Raw genomic sequence first — 22,708 nt, 5'->3', positions numbered from 1 at the left:
GGAAACAAGAGTCCAATTCCGTGTCAAAATGAGGCACTCCAGTTTCTACTGCCCCATCCGCTTTGGATCATAGACCTGACAAGGGAAGGCTGGGGCAAGAAGCCAGCTCGTTTGAACACTGAACACAGGCCTGTGCTCTCCCTGGAGGTAGCATTTTGCAGCGACTCCACAAAAGAAAAATCAAACAACCGTCTAAAGTGAGAGGCTGTGCACAGTGCTGATGAATTCTATCCAAAGGAAATAGACCGTGGTGGACGTGTTTTCCTACGTGTTTTTCTACTACTAAGGTACTCAGAGAGCCTGGTGTTGGAGGTTGGTCTGTTGTATCTTGGTGCTAATTACTGCTTGCTGTCTCTGTGCCCCACCTGTACCTTGCCTAAGAGCCTAACCTGTTAGACCAATAAAAGGCCATCACACCTGAGTATGGCAAATGGATAGGTGTGACTAAGGCTCCACAGCTGGGGGAGAGGGAGAGACTGGAGGAGAAGAGAGGTGGAGGAAAAGCACATGGTGGCGTGGATGGAGACTTGGCCCAGATGATGATAATTAGCAAGTATTTGGGATTATGGATGGGAGGTTAGCTTGATAGAAATTATTAGAAGCAGACCCCCACTATGGGAGGTAGTTTAGGGGATTAATATTTGCCCTGCCCCAGGTTAACTAAGGCTATTTGATAATATAGCAGGTGTTTGTCTCTTGATTGATTGATAGCAGGTTAGAAAATACTACCGTAATAATAATTTGGGCCTAATAATAAGCATTATTAGGCCACACTGGTAAATTAAACACAACAGTCTGACATTTCTATAAGTTAACACCTAAGAAGAGGATCCCCTTCTGTCACCAATTCCCCCAGAAAGTGTCTAGGTTTAAGGCCCTGGGTTGGGAGTTCTAAGGCAGAGATGGGAAGTCATGTCCTCAACCATGCTAACCTAGACCATCCCCCTACTCCCACTAAACCAAGAAGAGACCTACCTACTAGATGGCCCGTGACAGTCCGCACTCTGAGAGCTCAGGTTCCTCCTTCTTGCCTCCAAACACATTTCAATTTCCTCCAAATTACCGACTAAATGCCAGACTGTGACACGGTGTTTCCAAATGGGAAGACAGGCATGTAATAGGCACCAGCAAAAGACAAAGCCCGTGGTCTGCCTTTTGAAAAGCGAATGGACTAATGGCTTAATAAGCAAGCTTGCGAGGCAAAAATACATTGAATGACAATTAGAAGTTAAAAAGAAGTTGCAACGGAATTGCCTCCTGAACCCCTAACTCTAGCAGGCTGTACCAGGAGAAGTGCTGAGTGATGGAAGCCTGCAGTGTCTCTGCCTGAAGTGGCATCTCCTCTCACACTTTCACCAGTCTCCCAAAGTCTTTGGTCCTTTCCTGTAAGATAAGAATAGCTCGGTAGATCACGTGCCTGGCAGGAATGCGTTCAGTGCCCAGCACCAAGGAAACCTGGGGAATTTGTTTAAAAGTAAGATAATATAATTCACTAAAGTCTCATCCCAAGGGGGTCAAGTTCAGCTGCTCTTCGGTGGGTATCTTTCTTTCTAAATATACAGTTGCCAACTCTCATTTCATAACAAAGTGTACATACAGTTTTCATTCTTAAATTTTAAAGTACAACCCGTGCAGTTCTCCTTTAATTGATCAATGTTATGGGCTGTGGAGTGAACAGTCTATTGATAAAATGTAAACTAGAGACACATTTGGGAAATGTATATAAAGGGAGAAATGTTTTAATGTTTCATTTAATAACTTTAATATATATTTTTTCAAAGAAATTAATCCAAAGACCAGATACACATGAGCAAATTATTTCTGTGGGAGAAATGAAACCTTGAAAATTGTTCCTTTTAAAGAAATAACAGTGACTGCATAAAATAGAATATCGTAAAGCATTTAGAAGTACTAGAATGAGTAAGTTACAATTATTTATCCTTTGTAACATTTAATTCTCCATGTTATGAATACTATGAACTTTTATGTACACAGGTACACTAGTTACCCCATCCACACATCCTCTCTGGTACCCTATACCCACCAGAACAGCACGGGAGAGCAAGGCTCCCTGGTGCCTACAGTCAAATGATCTGATTTGTTCTCGTTCTCTCTCCTATTCTTCGGCATCCTTTAGCCTACAGCTCAGAAGTGATCCCAGAGGAGTGCTGCAAGCAAAGGCCCCACACAACTGTTTTAATAGGTTTTCTGACTTATGTGGACATGATAAAAGCAGAGGGGCAATGTGTCCAGCTGTCCGGTGCTGACAATTCGGTGACCAGGGTTAGTAGACAGTGACCCAGAGGATGAGAAACTGGCAAAGGAAGGGGTTGTGGTGTTGATTTTATTGCCTGCCAAAATGGGAAACTGACTATAGCCTCCAGCCAAGGCCTCAACACTGGGTCAAGGCAACCTTTAAGCAAGTGACATGAAAACATCTGAAAGTGCTTGCACACTGAAGATCGTTGGTTGAAATTCGCAAACACCCCAGAGAGGGAAGGAGAGCACACACGGAAGGCGGCCATGCTTCAGATCCCTTCACTTCCATCTCTACCCATTCCACTCATACACCAAGTCTGCTCTTTTCAAAATACCTGGAGACTCTCCTTCAAGCTTCCACTTAGTTTCCCCTGCCTCCGTTCTCCAGTTGCCACCGGGTTGAGTATGGAGGAATTGAAGGTCTGACCTCTGCCCCATCAGGAGTTTGGAAAGGCTAGGAACGCTCTTGAAGTCAGATTGGACTATTTCTATACCATGTGGACACTGAGCGAAAGAAAACAGCAACTGCTATATACATTCTACATGGAGAAACTTCTCAACACAGAAAGTTACTGTGAATTTCTAAGGGACTCGATTCACATAGAAACTTAACAGACATAACAACTGTTAGTGTGTTTGTACCTGAATACACAGCAAAATGCATCCAAACACGTAGTAGAACTTCAAAGAAAGAGAGATGACTCCACGCTGTCATTGGAGACCTCAGTAGCCCTCTGTGAGAAACACAGATGCAACAGGCAGAAAGTGAGTAAGGACATAACTGAACCCCACACCTTCAACCGACTGGGTGTGATGGACATCTACAGACGACTTCATCCGTATAGCATCTTCTCAGGTGTGCACAAAACATTCACCAAGACAGATGACAAACAGCCGGTGCCATTTAACAAGTTTAAAAGAATAGAAATTATGCAATGCCTGCTCGCATGCCACAGTGAAATTAAACTGGAAGTAAATAAGAGAAAACCACTTAGAAGAATCTCTACATGCAAGGAGATTAAACACATTTCCAAACAAAACATGGGACAAAGAGGAAGGGACAACTAACACTGAAAGCCATTTGAGGGGTCATATGGAAACCTGCTACAGTAGGAGCTTCTTAAAATACATACATATCTATATGAAACACAAACTCATATTATATATGTGTATGGGTGTGTACATACATATACAAAAGAAATCTAAATGGGGTCACCAAATAGTAGGGGAGATAATGCCCCAACTAAACACCTTCCACCACCAGTGCCAGGAAGGGGCTACAACTAATTGAGTTGCTGGCCAAAGTAGCCCCATGGAAAACCCCAAACAACTCTTTGAAAATATAACTAAAATAATAGGCCTATAACCAGGCTAGAAGGAAAATAAGACATAACAAAAATCACTACATCAGGGGCTCGGCATATAGCTCAGCAGTAGAGTACTGGCCTAGCATGCACAAAGCCCTGGTTTCAATAAAATTAACATCAGAAACAAAAGATAGGATATCACCTGTGGACATGTGCTCACAAATTCGATAACCTAGATGAAATGGGTCAATTCCTTGGAACACACACTGTATCAATATTCTTAAAAGAAGAAGAGTATGGTCAAAAAGTTGTGTCTGCTCAAGAACTGGATATGTAGATTAAGCTGTCCCAGAATTCACTGAGATCTACCTGTCTCTACCTCCTGAGTGCTAGGATTAAAGGTGAATGCTACCAAGACTGGCCAGAATAAAACTTTTAGAAGTCATTCTATTCTCCCACCATGGCTCTATAGACCCAACTTGGGTCACCAGGCTTTCATCTCACTGCCTCCTGATAGCCAATTCTTAATTCCTTTCCCCCAAAGTATATGAAGTGAATATTGCGTCCTATTTTGAGCCAATCCCCATCCTGCCCAGTGTTCCCTGTATCTGTTCTATATTTCTATCTTTTCACATATGGAATACCAACGTGTCCGCTTTATATTTCATCCCTTGTTATCAATTGGTCACACACAGTTTGTGATTCTTTTCTGTGTACTTGTCCAAGACAGTTCAAGATGAAATCCTCCATCAGTTGGTATTTAAAGGGTTTATTTTGTTCTTAATATATAAATGGCTGAACTCTGGTTTCTTTCTTTTTTGTGAAAACAGCTTTGCTATCCTCTTGACTGAGAAGCTGTCTACCTCTTATCGGCCTCTGTCTAGGGCTGAACCTGGGCCTGTTTGTGCATGTGTGCTTGGTGACTTCCTACAGCATCGTGGTTGTAGTAGTAAACTGATTGCACAGGGAACCAATACTAGCACCTGGGCTGAGACCATTTTGTGATATTTTGACAAAGAGTGTGGCCGCTTTTCATCTGCTTGCAAGTTCATCTGTCCTATCCCTGAGACACTGGTGTCAGAGACTAATTCTATTATTATTATTATTATTATTATTATTATTATTATTATTATCATCATCATCATCATCATCATCATCATCATCATCATCATCATTGCTGTTGTTAGTCTTTTTCTTCACCTCCTTCTTCTTTAAATTATAACTAATTAGATTTCTCCCTTCCCCTTTCTCCCTCCAAACCCTCCCATATAGCTCTGTCTATTCTTCAAATTCATGACCTATTTTTATTTAATTGTTATTTCATGCATATATGTAAATGTATGATACATACACACATTATACGTGTGTGTGTGTATATATATATACATATTTGTGTATACAAGTATAACCTGTTCAGTCTTTATAATGCTTACATGCATGTGTGTTTTCAGGGATGATCATTTGGCACAGGACAACTAATCGGTGTGCTCTTCCCTGGGGAAGGCCACCTCTCCCATTCCTGTCTTTCCTCGGTTATTTTTAGTTTTTTGTGTAGAGTTGAGGCCTCCTGGCCTTTTTCCTGCCCAGTTCGGCATATTCTTTGGTCTCATCTTTGTTCAGTTCACATTTGGGCAGCCATGTTAGTGACGCTTTACAGGTATAGCTTCTGATAGTACCAGGAGGCACAGCCTTTTGCTCCCTGGCTCTTACAATTTTTCTGGCCCTTCTTCTGCAATGTAGAACCTACTTCTTTAGGATTGCAACATGGACTGAAAACTGGCCATTCTTTAGGACCTCCCTGAGAGTCCAGCACCAGCTTGGGCCTGCTGAGACAATCAGTCTCATGATCTGAACAACTATTTGATCCTTGGCCTCTTGATCCCATGATAGCCATGTTGAACTACTTGGACCACAGCCTGTAAGCCACCCTAATAAATCATATATATACATATGTGTGTGTGTGTGTGTATTTAAAATATATGTATATGTACTTGTTCAAGTCAGCCTTTCAGTCCAAATCTTGATCAGTTGGAGGAGTGTGTGTGTGTGTGTGTGTGTGTGTGTGTGTGTGTGTGTGTGTGTTCTATCAGTCTGTTTCTTTAAAGAACCCTGACTAATACAACTGCCATCTTTCTACCTTAGAAAATTTCACCTGAAAAACCAGTATTTTCTCTGCAACACTTAAGTTCTGGCAACACTGTGCTTGGGGTTAGTGGTAACAGCTCTCTTTCCATGAGGTGTTTGTTTGTGTTTCAGCCATTTCTATAAGGTACCTGACCTGCCATGCCGTCTGGGTCCCATTGCTACTTATCTACATCGTCCACAATACCAGGTGGATCCACACACTTTTGTCATGGCTCATCTTCTGTGGTTGGTGTGTAAGACAGGCTGACAGCCTTCCCTCATGGAGCGCACTCCAGGAACTTTCCATCCTGTCTCTAGTGTGCCTTTCTGCCCTATGCTAGAGAATATCTTTGACACATATGTCCAGACCTAGGGATCAAGAGCTTGCTGTTTCTTGACCTTATTGGCCAACCAAATCTTCCTTCCCTTGAGCACAATGTGCTTACATGTATTTGGTGTCACACTTGCAATCATCTGTCATAGTCAGATAATAGGACTCCAGTCTGCTGCTGGACTCTCAAGGAGGTCCTAAATGGGATTTTGTTATTTTATGTACTTGTATTTTGTGAGATAGTCTCAATTTGTAGCCCAGGCTGGCCTGAAATGATGAGCCCAGGCTTGCCTGGAATTGTTCCCAATAATACTATTATCTCAGCTTCTTAAGAATTGTTGTTCCTTAAGCCAGTGGTATGAGTGCACACCTTTAATACCAGCACCTGGGAGGCAAAGCCAGGTGGATCTCTGAGTTTGAGGCAAGCCTGGTCTACAGAGCAAGTTCCAAGATGGTCAGGGCTTCTCAGAGAAACCCTGTCTTGAAAATCCAAGAGAAGAAGAGAAGAAAGAGGAGGAGGAGGAGGAGGAGGAGGAGGGAGAGGAGGAGGGGGGGGAGGAGGGAGAGGAGGAGGAGGGGGGAGAGGAAGAGGAGGAGGAGGGGGAGGGGGAGGGGGAGGAGGGGGCAGGAGGAGGGGGGAGGAGGAGGAGGGGGAGATGTTGGTTCTTTTGTTCCTTTTCCCTTTTTACTCTTAACTTCTTCCTTGGTGTATTCTCTTTGGTCCTCAAGGTGGACTATGAAATCTCCAGACACCACAAGTATTGTCATTGTTTTTGTTTTTTGTTTTCTTTTAAAGATGGGAAGGAAAGGAACAGCTTAAAAAGTCCTTTATTACAATGCCTCTTCTTCCCCCAGCCATTCTCATCAAAGGAAACCATCCACTGCAGGCTGCCCCTCTTCCCCTTCAGCTCCTTTATGTTGTTTATCAGGACTGGATGGAACAGAAACACTGACACATCACTGGCGAAGAGAATGAGATTCCCCTGCCAGGCTCCCGTGGCTTCATCTTGTGTGGCTTATGTAAGATCCCCAGGTCCCTAGGTCAACGCACTCTTCTCTCCATGTTCCATGAATAACCCTGTGCTCAGGAAACAGGGGAGCTGAGGAAGGACATGGCTCTTTTCAGGCAGTATGCACCGCCACCCCATGCTGTGGAGAAGCCTGCGTGTGCGCGCACGCAACCACAAATACAGAAAGAGCCAAACAGCTCCTCGGTCTCCACATGACCCACAGGCAAAAGTCTCCCGAGAGGGTCTCTTTCAGCTGTGTACTGTGCTGGGAATGGCCCAGTAGCCCCTCTCCATCTTTAAGCATCTTTCCTTAGCCAGGAAGTTAGCTGTGGCTGCATGTCAGTGTGCTGAACAGACTCATGTTAGCAACCTTCCGGGTGAGGGCAGGGAAGCCATCTGACTCATCACAACCATCTTAGCAGAAATATTTACATTTAGACCAGCAGGAGCCGACAACAACTCAGCTGGTTTAAAAAAAAAATCAACAACAACAAAAAACCCTATGGCTTTTTCCTACCAAAATTCTCACAGTTATAAAGACTGTCTACATCCAGTCAGTGTTGGCATCTCCGTTTCCTAACCGTACACTATTTCCCCAGTGGGGACTGAGCTCACCAGAATCCCAAGAACTCCAGAACCTCCCCCCCCTGCCCCCCCCACACAAAACTGGCTCTTTAAAGTGTGGGGGAGGGGACAGAGGGAGCACCAATCTTCCAGCCTCAGTCACCCTGGTTGCCATCTCTGCCTGCTACGGACATGGAAAGTGAATCATCGAGAAATTATTTTGGTATAAAAGCTAACCACAAAGACCCCACCAAATAAACAGTTTTCATTAAAAAAAAAAAAAAAAAAAAAAAAAGAAGAAGAAGAAGAAGAAGAAAGAAATCCAAATGCTTTCATCCTTTCTCTGACATCACCTTCCGGAGATGATGAAATGTGTGTAACTCCTTAGCATAGACTGACTCCTGCTCCAGAGAGTGATTGCACTGGGGACCCGTTGCCCAGCACAGTCACTTTATCTCTCAGGACCCAGAAACCAGGCTGGGTGATGGCGCAGTGTTCTTTGCCATGCTGTCCTTATCTAATTAGACGTTGCTTGAAAACTGCATTGGATCACTTCTACTTTACAAAGGTCATGACCCACTTGACTCCCACTGCTTTTACCAGAGCTGTACCAAATATCCTGGCTCCCAGAATTCCCCCTCCCAGGAGGTCACAGCCCTTCTGTGGCTTTTTTTATTGCCCACTGTTACCCACTGCATCAACAGTCCATGGAATAGGAAGTTATCTTTCCCTGCAATTGAGACTCTCCCCTTCCAAATCCCAGTAACTCAATTCCTCACCAGGGGAATTTCTTTTCTAACCCATGTAAATAAAGCAGAACGGAACTTCTTTGTGTCAGGCCAGGGAAGTCCCTCAGTTGGTAGAGTACTTGCCTGGCATGCACACAGCCCCAGCACTGCACAATCCCAGGCATGGCAAAACACTGTGATACCAGCACTCTGGAGGTGGAGGCAGGAGGGTCAGAAAGGCAGCGTCATCTTCAAGCACGCAGCAAGCTCAAAGCCAGCCTGAGGAATAGGAGCGTGCTTCCAAGAAAAAACACAAACGAAGGAGGAGTCTGCACTGACTCAAAAAGGTATTGGCATCGGCAGAACGCGGAAAACGGGTGAAGCAAATGGTGAATGGTGGAAGGGGAAACGCAAGCTTACAAGGATGGAAAAACAGCGTCCGTTACTCTGTGCCAACGCTTTACTGATCAACGGTTGTGTGTGAATATTTCACTATAGCTACCCCATGAGACAGGGACTTCATAGTAGCCCCCATTGGTACAGATGGGATTAAGGAGAGTGATGCAGTCCAGCAGAGTTACTGGCAAGCCTCTTCTTCCTGGATCACAGCCATGTACGTCCCTGTAGGTAAAGACCTCCTCCTATATCATGTCATGTGAGTCTTCAGTTCTTCTCAATACAAATGTAATGTGCCGGCCTGCCTCTGAGCTTAGAGCTTGGCCTGGTGGCTTACTTTCACCAAGGGGATGCAAACAGATGCAAAGAACGTGCCTGTTTAGTGTTATCTGTGGCCCAAAAAAGTCATGTTCCGTTGAAGATTTTTAAATGTAATATTACTTAGAGTCTTATAAATGCGCTTATGTCAGAAGTGAGAAGAAATCATGCTTAAAAAAATGTCCTAATCCAACACAGTGTCATTATCTGGGACAGGCCACAGAAAATGCCAAGGAGGAGAGATGCAGACTGCAGTGATGCTGCCAGGAGCCAAGAAACACATGGCCATGACAACTGAGCAGACTCAAGGGAGCGCTGGACCAGTCAGAGGGAGGCATGGTGGGTCTGCTGGCACCTCGGTTTTAGACTTCCTGCTAGAGCTCTTGGGAAGAATACATTCCTCTTGTTTTAAGACACTGTGTTAGTAGCAGGTCATTTATGGCAGCCCTAAGTAGTTGACCCACACCCTTCCGTCTCTTGGAGAGAGAGTTCCTTCAGGTAGCTGTTGAGCCCACATTTGGGGAGGAGCTAGACACCCGAGATGGAGCCAAGTCAGCTCAAGCAGAGCCATAAATCCCCGACTCCATCAGTCAGGCTACCATCACCAACCCACGGGGCTACAAGGGTGATGACAAACTCCCACTGTCTATAGACCACTGTGTTTTATGAAGCCTGTGACGTAGCATTGTTATGCCCACAGCTAATACATACAGTATCCCAGCAACCTCTGAAGTTAAAGGAGGCTAGCGGGCTAACTCCCAGACAACGCAGTAAGAGGCGCTGTGATATGGACCACTCTGTGTCCTGGTCCCATAGGTAATCCTGTGTTCTTTCCTCATCCACAGTCCTTGGGTCCACATCTGAGTGAGAAAGCCGGAGCCCACAGCTGTCTGACTTTAATAGCATTATCAGTTTTTGTTTGGTTGGTTTTGGTTGGTTGGTTGGTTGGTTTGGTTTTGGTTTTCATGGCCAGATAATCAGGGCACTAGAGACATGGAGTTGGTGTTCTCCCTGCAACAGGCACTCTTCAAAGGTTAGCAAACACCTCACACACTCCTTTTGACTTTCCCGTGGCGACTGATGTTTTGTCACCGGTGTAAGCAGGAAACTGGGCCCAAGAGCATAAAGCGAATAACAGATGAGGCCAGAACTGAACCTCAGGCTGCAGGATTCTGGTCCTAGAGGTGCGGGTTTCTAGTATGAACAAAGCAAAGATCCACCACAGAGGAACAAGCTCAAGAGGATGAGGCAGGAGGACTGCCATGAGTTCGAGACCAGTTACATACTGAGTTCCAGGTCAATCAGAGCTATACAGCAAGACCCTTTATAAAAAGGAAAAATATGGTAGTATTACCTACAATACATTTTAAAGTGCTGAAAGTCAGAAGAAACCTGAAAGTTTCACCTACACAATACAGAGTAAGAAAGCATATACGTGGCATCTATTGCTGATCCTGTACCTAAAATATGTCCTCAAATGTGGACAATGTCGCTGATTTTATCTTTAGTATCAAGCTATTCTTGTTCTGGCTTTGTCATAAAGTCACCCAAGTAAAGGGCTTTCACGGGAGGTTCTAGTAGGCTGTGCCTTGGGGACGGTGTGACCTGCAGCTTGCCAGATGTTAACCCCAAGCCATGTTGTTAAAGCTGAGCAACCTAAGCGAGTGAGTAAGCTTCTAGAAAATGCCATCCCTTCAGCAGTAAAATGTAGGTTATAACAGTTCCTACCCTACAGGGAAAAAAAAACCTAGGCACACACACATACTCGCTCACACATACATACACTATACAGAGACACACATTAATACATACAAACACACACATATATACACATTTAAACACATCCACATATGCACACAGCACATAAAATCTGTTCAGCAAAGGTTGGTGACTACACTCTCCTTTTTAAATGTTGTTGTTAAAATGTACTGTAATTAGTTTACCAACAATATAAACCTCTACAATGTCCTAAAATTAAAAATGTTTATTTGTATTAAGTTTGTCCTTTGACATGAGTTCCAAGTCTTTTCCTTTTTTTAACTTAAATTTATTTATTTTTTTCAATTTATTCACTTTACATCCCAACCATAGATCCCTCCCTTGTCTCTTCCTGGTCCCACCTTCCCTTCCCTCTTCCCCTCTCCTCCCTCCCCTAATCCTCAGAAAGAGGGAGCCCTTCTCCCCATACCAACTGACCCCAGACTATCAAGTCTCATCAAGACTACCTGAGTCCTCTTCCTCTGTGGCCTGGCAAGGCTGCCCACCAAAGGACAGTGAGCAAAGCGCAGGCCACAGAGTCCGAGACAGCCCCTGCCTCCCTTCCTAGAGGGCCCACATGGACAGTGAGCAGCCTAGAGGACCCACATGGACAGTGAGCAGCCTATTGGTTACAACTGAGCAGGGGGCAAAGGTCTTTCTGTGCCTGGTCCTTGAGTGGTGCATCAGTCTCTGCAGCCCCAAGCCCTTATGTGGCTTATCAGAATCGAATCTCTATTAAGATGTCAAACTGTACTTTAGACATCTGTGGTGTTCATGATCCCACAATTACTTTCCACTGACTGAATTATAGCTAAGGCCTATCAAAGCTTCTGTTCCATCAACACCACTCTAAAACATGGCAGAAAGTGCACCTGCAGCTTGGATTCCTTCACCTGCATTGCTGAGTTTTTGAAAAACACTAATAAATGTCAGTGGTGTACATTCTCATGGCTTCTTCTCATGGAAAACACACACACACACACACACACACACACACACACACACACACACACACACTGCTATCTGCTGGCTGGACCCAGCAGTGTGTCGTTAGCTGGGACTCCTAAGCCATGGTGATGCTAATCACTCAGGGCAGAGGTGCCAGGAGTGACTAAAGCCAAGACTTTGCAGGCCTTTTGAAGAATATTCAATCTCAGAGCTCATTTCTTTACCCTCATGAATTATGAACTGCACTCCAGTGTTGTGAACTACAGGTAAAACTGTGGGAAACAGCAGGGTGAATAGCCAGCATTTGTCCATCTCTTCTGATAGATAAATGTATGAAATTAACCTGCAGACTTAATAACTGGGAAATTTGATGGAGAAAGTAGCAAGTAGAGGTAGATGTTTCTGGAGCAATGTTGTCTGAGAGGAATATAATGTGAGTCATGGGTGTAATTTTTAACTTTCTCAGAGCCCCAACGAAAAGTGCCAGTGAAATAAAATTAGCTTTAACAATAGAAGAATAGCCAGATGAATAGTCTTTAACATACGGTCAGTGCAAAAACTAATTTTTTTAGCTGAGCTCTAGGTCCTTGAAATCCAGCCTGCATGTGATGCCTGCATCTCAGCTTGGCCTAATCACACCCGAGCTCAAAGGTTCCTGTCGGAATGGCTCCCATACTGTGCAGTGAGTAAGAAAGGATCTGATGAAAAGACCACTGGGTGAGCTGCAGAGCTTTGGGTTGTCCACCTCAGAAAGACATTCAAAATAGCAAACGCAAAGAGGAGAAAAGGCAAGAATACTGTCCTGCTTCAAAGATCACTATTTGATGTTAAGATCTCTCATCTTACCCAGGCGTGGTGGCACACGCCTGTAATCCCAGCACCATGGGAGGCAGAGGCAGGTGGATCTCTGTGAGTTGGAGGCCAGCCTGATCTACGAAGTGAGTCCAGGACAGCCAAGGCTATACAGAGAAACCCTGTCTCAAAAAACAAAACAAAAACCTCTCATTTCCACTTCTCTCTCTGTCAAGGGTGGCTTCTCACTCCAGCTTTCTCTACAAAGTAGAGCTAAACCTGCTGGAAGCTTCTGAGTCCTGGCACCCATTATCACTATGAACTCTAAGAAGCTCTCCTTCAACTCTGCATGAAAAACAAATCTAGGCAAGCACTCTCCTTGGTCCATCCATAGGGCAAGGAGAGCAGGGTGCTTTGCTTGGAATCCCATGCCAACCTGCTCACTGCTTACTCTGTTCCTGAGCATCTACCCTGGAACCTTGTTGCTGAAATGGAATAGAGACTGGCTTTCCAGAGAAAAGGGGCTGTGCACTGCCCAAGAGAATGAGCAAAGATGCACAGCAGGCCAAGAACACTGCACGCTGTCTCACAGAGACCTGCAAGATTGGTTCCTCCCCAGACCTGGACAGGAAATGTCAGAAGCCGTGAAGGATGAAAGGCCCCCTGCCTATACTCCTAACCAAAGCTGGGAAGGTGGGTCTTGGCTCCAGTTTTCCTTCTTACTACCATATGGTGATTTTCAGTGAAGCTGCCACACCCTAAAGTCATTCTGTCGTTAACTTTAATTGGAGGATTTCTGATTGTCATGATAACTAGGGAGTGCTATCAAAATTTAACTAGCGGAGTTCAGAAGCACAAGGAATCTTTGGATCTCCTCAACCCCCTCCAAACCAAGAATTTCCCCAGGTCACCATGACTTTTGAATATAAATGAAAGAAAGGGAAATGTGCCTCTAATTATCTGGGCATAGGACCTAACTATTTTACATGCAAATATTCCTGCATTGTACCTGTGTCCACTGAACTTTCTCGGAACAAGGTCACCATCTATATCCAGGGCTTTACACTCCCTCTCTCCCTTCAATTCACTTGTTCATCACTTCAGAAATTCATGTCACCACCAACAACTCCTTCCATGGTATTTGAGGCACCAAGATGTACACTGTGTGTGGCATTCTACATGTTGTATGGCACACTTCACCATAAGCCTAAGTACATGCATGTATATACCGTGTGCATGGATGGAGGGTGATGATCATGCTAGGACTTTCAGCAACTGATGCAGACAGTTGGAGAAGTTTCTAAGAAGCCTCCAAATACAGGGGAGCCTGCACAAACTGGTGCACCGACCAAGGACAATGTGTGCGGAGGACCAAGAACCCCTGTTCAGACGCGTGGTTAGGGAGGGGGGATGGAGACTGCTGCTGAACCTCTGATGGGCACTCTGGTGTCGCTGCCCCCTGGGCAAGATGGCTTTGCAGGCACACAAAGGAAGAGGATACAGGCTGTCTTGATGAGACCTAATAAGTAGTGGTCAGACAGTGGGGTAGGAGGGATCCCCACCCCCCATCAGAGGTCTAGGGGAGAGGAATATGGCAGAAGAGAGAGGAAGGGTGGGAACAGGAAGATCAGAGTGATATAATATGAATAAACTATAACGATAAAATGTACATTTAAAAAAGCCTCCAAGTAAGCTTAGACGCAGAGTCCCATGGACTATGACCCCTCAGCCAGCCGCTCTGGTACAGTGGCCAGACTAGACAGGAAGGTGCCAAACTTCTGTAGTCTACGGTGCTATCCCATGCTCTAAGGTGCCAACAGCATCCAGCTGCGCTCCGTTTGCTTCTCTTAAGTGTCTTCGTTATCCAGACACTTGTGTGTCGCCTTCCCTAAGACTTAGTACGTCTGTGCCTGTCCACTCACACGTGTGCTTCTTTCAAACTTGTCTCTCTTCATTTCTTCTCTTTACAACAACATTAGAGTGACTCTGCTTAATCATGGCCGTTGGGATTCTACGACCTACAAATTCCACCTCGGTATAATAAAGGAGACATCGTAAAGTTTTGGGAAAGTGGGTACCAAAACAGTCTAGAATCTCAGAATAGTGCCAAGCTCCTGGGTGAGAGAGTCTGGGGAGAAGAAGAAAGAAGCACAGTAAACAAGCAAGTATGTACTGACGTGTGCCTGGCCCCGGGTAGGAAAAGAAAGTCAATGGAGAAAGGACAAGGAGAGGGGATGCCAGAGCACCCTTCTTCCCGGCCTTTCCACATCAGTGCCCTTCCCTCCATTTCTGATTCCCCTGATTCGCTTCTCTTTCTCCTCAAAGCTGAGGGAGGCAGGAGACACCCAAGACAGCGCACCTACAAGCAAGTATTTTAAGGCTCCTAAATGCAGGCTTCCCACTGGCTCGGTCCCTGAGTGATGATGACAACTAGCTCGGAGAAGGAAGCCTGTGCCCAATGCATGAAACGAGAGGAAACCCCACGGAGAGTTTGGAGCAATTTTTAAGAGAGTCATGAAGACTAAGTAGAAATATTGACATATACCAGATATACCTGAAGACAGAAAACTGGAATTCATCTCATTTTATGTACCCGACGTTGCAACAATGTTTTTTTTTACAGACAAATGACTGTAGACAGAAACTTGGCAAGGCAAGGACAGGATGTTTCAAAAGGCAGAAGGCAGAAATAACTGCAGTGATAGTATAATAAGGTTGGTTTTTTTTTTCTTTCCTTAATAGTTTTTGGCTCCTAAATATTTTCCCTCCCCTGGTACCCCAACCCTCAAAAAAAATATGTCTGTTTGTCTTTCTTAATTTCCTCACCAAATCTTCCTTCTTCCGCTGATTTATTCCCAGGCTTTCAAAATCAACTGGATCCTTTTTCCCACTTAACATCTTCCCTTCAACTTCTGTGCCAACAAATGATGCTTGTACTCAATATTTCACCTAATCGCTTGTCTCCTATAAATCTCCCCCAAAATGGTGATATCAGTCAGACCCATCTGTCCGATGTCAAAATAAATTGCTTAATTTTAAAAATTGGCTTCAATTTTTCTTTAAAAGACTAATGTTATGGTTTGGATGTAAGATGTCCCCAGTGGGCTCCTGTTTGGATACTTGGCTCACCAACGGATAGTACTGTTTCAGAAAGCTGTAGAGTCTGGAGGAAGTGGGCTATGAGGAGACAGGCACCCGTGGTTTATAGACAGGACCTCTGTCTACACGCTCCCTGCTTCCCATTTCACTGAGATGTGAGCAGCTGAGGCGGCCCAGATGAGCGCTAACAGGGGCAGGGAGCTGCCTTCCAGCATTCTCCACCCACCGTGCCTTCTTCACCATAATAGACAGTACCCTGCCAAATCATGAGTAAATGCAGCTGGAGAGGGGAGAGCAAAGTTTGACTTCTAACAATTGTAACATGACTCTTAAAAATGATATTTTTATTAATTCTTTGAGAATTTCATACATTGTACTTTGATCATTTTTCACCCCCTCCCCCAATTCCTCCCAGATCTAGTGTCACAGCGCTACCTACCAAACCTTGTGTTTTCTGTCCCTACCAATTTTGTTCTCTACCTACAAACATAATACATGCATGCATACATACATACATACATACATACATACATACATACATACACACATACACATACATATCCATATATGTGTCCATATACATCAAGTCTAGTTTGTATTGCCTGACTACTCTTGGGTATGGGCCCTGAGTGTGGTTGACATGCCAGGTGTCACACTACTAAAGAAAATTGACTCCTGCTCTCCCAGCTGCTGTCAGTGGATAGTTCTTCACCTAGGAGTGGGATTCCAAGCCCACCTCCTCCCCTCTGTGCTGGGATTTTGTCATGCCTGGGCTTGCACGGGTCTTGGGCACACTGTCCCCAAGTGCTGTGAGCTCACATGTGCAACTACCCTGCTCTGTCAGAAAACAGTTTCCTTGAAGTCACCCACCGTCTCTGACTCTTCCACTCTTTCTGCCTGTCCTTCAGCACAGATCCCTGAGCCTGGGGGGTGGGGGGGATTGGGGAGGAACAGTTCTAAATGCTTTCTTTTGCTAAGCATTCTCCTTCCAGCCACAGCTCCAGCTGTTGAGTTGGTGGTGGGAAAAGCCAGTTCATCAGAGATGCAAATGATTCTCCTCATATTTGTTTGGTGATTTGCACTTAAACCATTCATACAAATTTTAAAGTTTTCTGGCATTATAATAATGCAGACCGATGTCTTCACTTGAGGGCACCGAGGTCTCATTTGTTTTCTCTGTTCTGCTTTAGCCATCCCTTAAGAAAAATACATATTTCCTACTTGTGTTCCACGTCTGATTTTGGCTCCCCATCTATGGTGAGGCAAGACCTTCATCCCATGGGGCCCTTTGGTACCAGTGTCTCAGAGAGTTAGCAGTTCATACACTAAGCAATAGCAATAAGCTCCCACTCACAATTATGTGAATGTAAGAGCACCATTGACCTGATTTCATAGCTTGTGAATGTAATAGCCATATACTAATAAATACCAATTTGTTCCCAAATATGTAGCACAACTTACTGAGTTCCCTTACATCCTGGATTTGGAGCTATGTACTATGCTGCCCTTAAATAATAACTCACAGGCTAGTGAGAAGCAAAGCAAGTGGCAGGCTATGTACTGTAATAATAGAAGACATAAGCAATAAATGCCAAAAAAAAATCCCTAAGTACTTTAAAAATACAGACCACATAAGAGACTTAGGAAAATGCTCTTTGGAGAATATTAACATACTACCTGCAGGAGAGAGAAAAGCCAGGGAAGCCTCCCATAGTCAACTGAGAAAGTAGTTCCCAGCACAACAGTTACATTAGCACAACTATGAAGAGGGCACTATGCATAGCTTCTTTGCGTGCATTATTTCTTCTATCTTCATCACAATATAGACAGGTTCTAGTGAGGAACATAGAGATGTTTCAAAAGCAAGAATATTGGTTGGAAATAAAGAGCAAGTATGTCCATGTGTGTGGACACTCTTCCCAAGAATTCAACAACTTGTGTGCCAGCTTTGAACTCATAGTCCTTGCTGGGAACAACCTTAGAATCACAACAAGCAAATACCACTTGCCAAATATTCTATAGAAGGGGGAGAGGTCAAATCATGGAAAAATCAATGTTGTGATATGAAATGTCTGAAAGTGCAAAGACAATCAATGTACTATTTACATAATCATAGGCATAGAGAAAATATAAAGCTAGTGATTTCTGGGGAAGAATATGGGATAAAGAAAATAATGGGTTTGTCCACAAGAGGTGGAAGGTAAGTCACTGTTGCTGAAGACACCATGCACTTTGTACACGGGGTCGAAAGGACCCAAATTGCATCTGACCTGAAAGCCTCCTCCCTGTGGACTAGCTTTCATGGTACCAGAAGGCACTGTGTAAGCTTCCAAAGGAAGGAAGAAACCAATAATGCTAGCCAGCTATGATGTCTATGAGCCATAACAATGACCAGCATGGCACAGTTACTGTAAGGGTGTAGTAGTGGCATGCATACCTTGGCAGCAACCAGTGAGATTTAAGACCCACTCAACATGAGGAAAATCATGCCTCATACTGTAAATCTAGCCAAATACCTAGGGTTAGTGAAGTCATGGATCTTAGAGGACAGCCTACAACCAACACTTTACTAACCCAGGGTAATCCCTAACTGCACTCTAAACACTTACCCTAGGACCCACAGGTAACTGTAGTTTTCACATCTCATCAAGGAAACTTCTCTTTGTACCAGACAGAGGCCATTACAGAAAACTACAACCAGTCAAAATGTAGAGTTGTGAAGCACAGTCCTGGTGAATACATCCACAAAACTCCTGCACCTACAGCTCAGGGAACATTTCCAAAGAGGAGGCAAAGCAATTATAAGAGCCAGAGAATCGAGAAGTTTGCTGTGAGATTATGTCTTCTAGAAATTGCAGAGAAGCATGAAGTGCCACCAGCATGACTGCCTAAACATGGCCCAAACAGTGATGACACCAGTAGACATTCTAACATGGAAAAGGAAGAGCTCAGAAAGTCTCAACCCTAGACACTGAGCTACAGGCAATGAAGGACTGTGGAATGCAGAAAATAGTCTTCTGCAAGGAAGAGCATACCAACTGATACATACCAAATGGTCAGTCCTGAAAACATTTGCATACATGTAATGTACAGATGAAGCAGGTTGTACTTATATACTTAGGAGGGGAAATGTTACATGTAAGCACGTATGTATGCATGTATGTAAGTATGTGTGGCCATTAACTTAAAAGAAAGGGGTGCATGGGAGAACTTGGATGAGGGAAGGTGAAAGGGGGAGTGATATAATTATATTATAATCTCAAAAAAGTTGTAAAAATATAGTTAAAAACAAGGCTAGGAGAGAGAGTTCCATGAGAGGAATCGATGCTCATCAGTAGAAGTTTTTATATTACACAGTGAGCCCATGGAGGCTGTTTCGTTACCCACTATATTATCAACATTAGCTAGTATGTATAGCAAAATGTATAAATTTTTAAATAAGCAGCAAGTTGCTCACCTCAAGACAAATAGCAATATTCACCATCTACCCCAAGGCTCATGTGTCACTTTCTTAAAGTCACTCTTACCCACGTGGCCATTAAGTAAAATCTGACCCCAAAAGCTGTTCTGACTTTGAGCTGGTCTAACCCTGTGAGGGTTCCCAGTTACCCATTATCAAAGAATGGCTGTGCTGGCAGCACAGAAGCCAGCACCAATTACCACTGAAATGCTGCTGGCTGTTCCCACCATCACCGATGCACTTAAAAGAAAATATGAACCTTTACAGCCTCCCCTCTGCACATGGACCAAATGGTACCCTTGGTTTCTGTTTTGTTTTGTTTACTAAACTCACTTAGCCATCTGTGTAAACTGCTCTGGGAACGCAGCCATTATTTTATTCAGCCCTTTGTTCTCTGGGTTTAATAAGCTAATGAGGTATTAACCAAATTCATACATGATAAAGCAGCCCTGCCCATCGCCATAACCATTTAGGTGCGTCTGTCCCCGAGTCCTGCAGCAGGCTGGTGAACCAAACCACATAGTCTATCACATACTCAGATGTTATCTCAAAACCTTGTACAGCAAGAGAGAGGACCAATAATTTTGTCACCTGCACATAAGAACCATGTTTTCTTTGCCAGAAGTTTCTAAGTGAAAAGAGAGGAGAAGGAACTTGAAAAGTCAGGTTCCGACCAAAGGTCTTACATAAGAGGAGAAACAGGCTTGTTCTGGTTATCCAGGCCACAACCAGAAACCAAAAAAGTTTCCCAATGATCCACAGGAAAAAAAAAAAAAGTTTAATAAAAAATTGTCTTATGTTCTAGCAGGGATAAAACTTCTCATATTAGGCCAATCAAGTTTTGGTTGGTTCTAAGGGCTCCCACCCTCTTAAGAAGGCTGCTGCATCCCAGCAGACAGACTTTCTTCCTAAGATTTGGACATGGCATCCCACAAAATCTCCCTCAATAACAGGCGCACTGTTTGCCTCCTTACTCTCCTCTGCTGAATTTGATGCGTACTCACTGACATCAAGACACACCATTGCTCAGACTGAGAGATGTGAGCTCATACAGATCCATTTGTGTAGAATTATCCATATAACCAACATGAACAGCAAGAACTCAGCTTAACACTGTGTGGGACTTCTAAAATGATATCACAGGTAAGAAAAAACTCTAGTTTGGGAGGAGAGGATTTATTTCGGCTTATAATTCTCAGATCACGCTCCACCACACTGAGGGAAGGAAGACGGGGCAGGAACACAAGCAGAGCAGGAACCTGAAGTCAGGAACTGATCAGAAGTCATAGAGGGGTGCTACTTACTTAACTTTCCCCCAAGGCTTACTCAGTCCGCTCTCTTAGACACCCCAGGACTACCAGCCCAGGAGTGGCATTGCCCACAGTGATCTGGGCTCTCCCACAGCAATCATCACTCAAGAAAATGTACCACAGGCTTACCCACAGGTCAGTTAGGTAGGTGATCCTCTCAGTTGAAGTGTCTCCTTCCAAAGGGACTCTAACTTCTGTCATGTTGACATAAAACTGGTCCAGACAACCTGTCACCCCTGTAAACACCTCTTAGAAGGCTCTTGTCAAGGCTGAAGTGTTCTACTTTGCCAAATCCAAGGGTGAATTTAGACTCCTCATAGTATTCCCCCACGCCACCCCCCACTCTCTTCCTCCCTCTAAATGAAGCACTAAATGACCGTCCCTCCAATAAGACCCTTCTGGTCCATGCCAGTGGCACCCACTTTGTCAAATCCAGCTGTGGGCCTGCCCTCGGTCTGCTTGGTTTGCCCTCACTGTCTCCCTGTGCCACGTTGCTTACTTTACCCACTGCTGTGACAGAATACCTGAGAGAAACATCTTAAAAGCAGGAAAGTTTATTTGGCTTATGGCTTCAGGGAGGTATGGCTCATCACAACAAGCAGAACACATGCCTGCAGGAGCACATGGCAGCATTCTGCACCTGGCATCCCACCCGGGAGGCAGACACAGTACAGGCTGGACCCAGAGGTGGTTCTCCTCCCTCCCCTCCTCCCCCCCAATTTAAACACTTACACCTACTGACCTACATCGACCAGCTAGGCCCCACATCTCACAGGCAACTTCTCAAAACAGTCCCACCAACAAGAAGTGTTCAAACGCACGAGTCTATGTGGGACATCTCTCATTCACACTGTAAGGCAAACCTTGCATGCCTGCCATACCATCCACACCTCTCAGACATATCCTCAGCTCAGAGCCCAATTCTTCTTTCTCTCACCATTTAGTGCTAAATGATGCCTCGGTCTGCTCAGTCTCCCCCATTAGCAGAGAGCCACTCTGTAAGTTACTTCATCCTCTAGGACATGAAATGCCATGTGATCAGATGACATCCACCCTCTTTAACTTGATGTCTGCTTTGGTTTCTTTTCCTTTGTTGTGATGATAAAAAAAAAAAAATGCCCTTTAGAAATCAACTAGAATGGGAAAGGGTTTCTTTTGGGCTCACAGCCCCAGACTATTGCTGTCATAGCAGGGTACTCACAGAGGCAAGAACTTGAGGGAGCTGTTTGCATCATATCCACAGTCAGGAAGAGAAAGTAATGAGCTCATGCATGCTGCCCAGCTTCCTTTCTCCACTTACACAGTCAAGGATCCTGCCAGGGAATGGTGCCGCCCGTGGTAGACAAGGCTTCCAACCTCAGTCAACACAATCAAGATAAACAGGCCCCCTGCAAGACATTCTGGGAGGCCCCGAATCCACAGTATCCAGACACCTGCTTAGCTTCTCCTTCTGTACGTACAGTAGACATTTTGAATATTGCCCAAGCTGTCCTTCTTAGCCCATTCACCACTCAGATGCCAAGCTCCTCCCACACCAAATCAAAGGACTCACATTTGAGAGAGAGCCCCACTGACTGAATTGGGAAAGACGGCTGAGTGCACCAAAGCCAATCTTCAAATCCCCCATTAGCCCAGCCTTCGGCTATCTTGCCCAGCCAACGGACCTCTTGCCTCAGAGGAAAGAGTGAGGACATTTTGCCCACACCTGCACCAATTTTGATCTTCTTAGAGCTCTCAGCCTGTACCCTGGCTCCTATGTCCTCACGTTCCCTCATGGATACTGTCTGTCAGCCACCCCTCCTCTCCCCCTCCCCCCAGCTGACACTATCTGACTCATATCGGCATGCCAAACCCTCACCATCCTAAAGCGTTCCAGCGCTTAGGTTCTATTTTTCTCCTCCTCTTCCCAGACAGACGGACCAAGGCAACAGTTGGTACTTACTAGCTACACTTCACTTACATGGTGCCTGCCTTGCTCCAGCAACCTGGCCTCCCCGTGACTTAAAACAGGCCAAGCACTGCCTCCAATCCCGAGCCACTGGCTCACACCCACACCACTTTGGGTTCGTTACTTGCTCTCCTCTTCACAGAAGATGAACCCTTGGTACCCAGCATGTGAGCTGCCCTACAGCAAACAGAATTAATGAGCTCTTGAAACAAGAAGTTGATCCTACCTGACAAGTCAGCCCTAGGATAGGATAGAGAAGAATTCCTCCAATTTCCCCTATGGATTAACTAAGACAAAAATATATAAACCATTCATCTTTTATTAAATTAATACTAAGCATTAATTATAGACATAAC

Source organism: Acomys russatus, chromosome 30, assembly GCF_903995435.1.
Source record: "Acomys russatus chromosome 30, mAcoRus1.1, whole genome shotgun sequence".
Classification (NCBI taxonomy): Eukaryota; Metazoa; Chordata; class Mammalia; order Rodentia; family Muridae; genus Acomys; species Acomys russatus.
Note: the sequence above shows the minus strand (reverse complement) of the source record.